We start from the raw sequence: 4,304 nt of genomic DNA, 5'->3' as shown, positions 1-4,304 counted from the left end.
GGAGCGATGCTTGACCTCATGATGGAGAACCACCTCTACTCCGTAGACGAGGAAGAATGGGGTCTCACCCGTTGGCTTGGTGGCGGTGGTGCGGATGGACCATAGCACGGACTAGAGCTCGTTGTGCCAGCCCCTGCCGCAGGCCTCGAGTTTCTTCTTGAAGGTCCTGGTCTTGAGGCCTCTCAGGACCTCTGCGTTGGCGCATTCGGCCTGGCCATTGCTCCTGGGGTGCGCCACCGAAGCGTAGCAGATCTGCGTTCCAAGGTGAGCACAATACGTCTTGAAGAGATTGCTAGTGAACTGCGAGCCATTGTCGGTGATGATGCGGTTGGGGACCCTAAACCGGCTCACGAGACCTTTGATGAACTTGACCACGGAGCCGGCCGGGATGGTGCGGACGGCTTCTACCTCCGCCCACTTGGTGAACTTGTCGATGGCGACGTAGAGGTAGCGGTAGCCCCTAGGCGCTCGAGGGAACGGGCCCAAGATATCCAGCCCCCAGACCGCGAATGGCCACGAGAGTAGGATGGTCTGGAGGCCCTGAGCCCGCTGATGGATCTGCTTCGTGTGGAACTGGCAGGCCTCGCAGGACTTCACCAGCTCAGTCGCGTCATTGAGTGCCGTAGGCCAATAGAATCCACTGCGGAACACCTTGCCGACGAGGGTCCGTGACGATGAGTGGTGCCCGCAGTCCTCACCGTGTATGTCGGCCAGCAGCTCTTTCCCCGGCTCCCTGGAGATGCAACGCAGGGAAACGTCATTCGGCCGCTTCCTGTACAACTCACTGTCCTGGATGCAGTATGCCGTGGCCTGTCGGGCCACACGCTCTGCGTCCTCCCCCTTCTCCGGCAGCGTCCCTTGCGTCAGGTATTCATTGAATTCCTTGGTCCAGCACCCCTCCTGAGGCTCGAGCGCCAAGAGTAAGCGCGCTCCCAAGGTCGGGCCACAGGCCGGGGCTCCCGAGGCAGGTGGTTGAGGGAGCTCCTCCCGAGGCAGCGCTATTCTTGAAAGCAGTGGTGTTGCCGATGGCTTGAAGAGCCGCTCCTCGAAGACGTCAGGCTCTTGGGGTAGTCGCTTGGATGCTCTCCTGGCGATGTTTTCAGATTCCTTGTTGGTGCCACGGGGCACGTGCTCCAATTCCAGGCCCAAGAACAGCTTCTCCATCTTGCGTACCTCCGTGAGGTACGCCTCCATGTGCTCATCCTTCGGCTCATATACCTTGTTGGAGAAGTTGACGAGGAGCTGCGAGTCGCCTTTAATGGTGAGGTGCTTCACCCCCAGGGCCACCGCAGCCTTGAGGCCAGCTATGAGGCCTTTGTACTCTGCTATGTTGTTGGAGACCTTCTCGCCCTGCTGGAAGCAAAGCTGCACGGCATAGTAAAGCTTGTCCTGAGTGGGTGAGATGAGCACTGCTCCAGCCCCCGCGCCCTGGCGCGCAATGGCACCATCGAAATACACAATTCAGCCATCTGGCGCTTCACTCCCCGGCAAGAGGGACCAAACCTCGCCTTCTTCAAGCCGCGGGGCGTCCGTCCATTCTGCCATGAAATCAGCGAGCGCGGCTCCCTTGATGACCCTGGTTGTACTGAACTCCAACTGGAATGCCTGCAGCTCGATGTTCCACTCAGCGAATCTCCCGGTGGAGTTGGGGCTCCTGAGCACCCTCTCCAACGGGTAGGCCGAGACGACCTTGATGGGGTGACCTTGAAAGTAGTGTTGCAGCTTATGCGAGGCCACCATGAGCGCGAGCAGGAGTTTCTGAGGCATGGGGTACCGCGCCCTCGCGTCCCGCAACACCGTGCTAACAAAATACACGGGGTGCACGACGAGGGCGGGTGCATTAACGAGGCTCATGGCTTCCGGAGGTTGGGACGCCTCCTGAGACGACGAAGCCTCCAAAGCCTGGTCACTCGTTGGGGCCTCCGCAGGCCCAAGTGCGTCGTCTTGTTGAGCCTGGTCCTTTGCTGACGTCGCCGCAACCCTCGCGGAGCCCTCTGGTTCTTGCGTTGCACCGGCTAAGGTGGCGGCTTGGCGCGACGCATCCCTGACCCGGCGCTCCTCCTGGACCGCCACCAGAGCTGCGCTGGCGGAGTAGGGGGTGGCGGCAAGGTACAACACTAGGGGCTCGAGAGGTCGGGGCGCCACCATCACCGGAGGGCTGGTCAGGTATCTCTTATGGTCTTGAAACACTTGGTCGGCCTCCGGGGTCCACTCGAATGGGCCCTTCTTCTTCATCGGCTTGAAGAACGGTAGGGCGCACTCTCCAAGCTTGGAGATGAAACGTCCCAACGCCGTCACGCGACCGGCAAGCTTCTGCATCTCCTTAAGGGTTTGCGGTGGACTCATGTCTTCAATTGCCTTGACCTTCTCTGGGTTCGCCTCGATCCCTCTATGGGACACGAGGAAACCCAGCAGCTTGCCGGAAGGGACGCCAAACACGCATTCCTTCGGGTTGAGCCGCAAGTCCACCCAGCGCAGGCTTTTGAAGGTCTCCTCCAGGTCTTGAATCAAAGTTCTCGCTTCTCGAGACTTCACCACAATGTCGTCGATGTAGGCTTCAGTGTTCCTCCCGAGCTGCTGACCCAGGGCGATGTGCATTAGCAGTTGGAAGGTCGCGCCCACGTTGCGCAGCCCGAACGGCATGCAATTGTAGCAGTATACCCCGCACGGGGCCAGGAAGTCCGTCTTCTCGACATCTTCTATCGCCATCTTGATCTGGTGGTAGCCTGGGTAGCCTGAGAACACATCTAGGAAGCACGGCAGGTCACACTCGGCGGTGGAGTCGACGATCTAGTCGATGCGTGGAAGCGGGAACGGATCTTGGGGGCAGGCCTTGTTGAGGTTGGTGAAGTCGACACATATGCGCTCCTTTTCGCCTTTCTTGGGCAGAACGACAGGGTTTGCCAACCATTCAGGGTACCGGACCTCGCAAATGACGCCTGCTGCCTCCAGCTTGCGGGTTTCTTGGACGATGAAGGACTGCTTCTTCGTGGACTACTGCCGCACCCTCTGCTTCACAGGGCGTACATTGGGCCGCACCTTCAAGTGATGCTCAATCACTCCTCTTGGGACCCCTACCATCTGGTCGGGTTCCCAGGCGAATACTTCCTTGTTTGCACGCAAGAACTTCACCAGTGCCTCCTCTTGGTCGGGGTCGAGGTTGGCGCCTATGGTGAAGGTGGCCCCTGAGGACCCATCTTCCTCGACCGGCACCTGCTTGGTTTCTGCCCGGTCTTGAGTGAACAACTGCTTCTTCTTGGTTGGTGCGGCCGCCTTAGCTCCGGAGGTGCCTGTGTCGGCCGGTTGCGCCGCCGCGGTGGTCTTGAGGGCAATCTTGAGTGCCGCCAGAGCCTCCATGGTATCTCCCACTTTGGTGAGGACGTCCTTGCTCCCAGGCATCTTCATGAGGTTGTAGGCCGGATGGGTCGCCACCATGAACTGAGCTAGAGCCGGGTACCCAAGAATAGCGTTGTATGGGAGGCCTAGGTTGGTGATGTCGAAGTCGATCAGCTCAGTGCGGTAGTTGTCGCGGGTGCCGAAGGTCACGGGAAGACGGATCTGCCCTAGGGGGCTGGAGGAGCCGCCTCCCACGCCGGAGAAGGGCTTGCTGGGGCGGAGCCGCTCGAGTGGTACCTGAAGGAGGCTGAAGGCCTCCACCGAGAGCACGTTGAGGCCGGCGCCACCGTCGATGAGGGTCTTGGTGACGGCTACGTGGCATATGCTGGGCGTGCAAAGCATAGGGAGCACGCCGAGCCGACGGTGGTGACGGGGTGATCTTCCGAGTCGAAGGTCAGGTCGGCCTTGGGCGCCACCCAACACGGGGGAGCCCCCTGCCGTGCAGAAGCGGCGCTGATCTGGCGAAAGAATGGCTTTGTGTGGCGGCCCGAGGGCGGCGCTTGCGAGCCGCCAAGGAGGGCCGCGACCGCATGGGGCGCCGGTGCCGCGAAGCATGCGGCAAAGAGGCCGCACTACTCCTCCCAAGATGCCACCGTGGATCCGGGGAGGTTGAGCAGCCAGGCGCGCGGCACGCCAGTGAGGGCCATGGGAAGCCAGTTGGCCATGACCCTGTCGTCGCCCCCGGCCTTAAGGACGGCCTCCTCGTACGCTAGTAGGAAAGCCACCAGGTCTGCCGCACCATCGTAGCGCGATGGCATCTCCGGCTTGAACTTGGGCGGCCACTGCACCTGCCGTAAAGCGGGGGCCAAGGCTCGGAGCCCCCTAGCCGCACCGTTGGCATCAGTCGTCAGAGCCGGATGCGCGGCGCCTGCAATGGGGGCAAATCGCGGTTGTAGCGAAGCGTGGAT

This window comes from Triticum aestivum, chromosome 4D (genome assembly GCF_018294505.1).
Source record: "Triticum aestivum cultivar Chinese Spring chromosome 4D, IWGSC CS RefSeq v2.1, whole genome shotgun sequence".
Lineage (NCBI taxonomy): Eukaryota > Viridiplantae > Streptophyta > Magnoliopsida > Poales > Poaceae > Triticum > Triticum aestivum.
The sequence above is the reverse complement of the archived record's forward strand: the minus strand, read 5'-3'. Positions refer to the sequence as shown.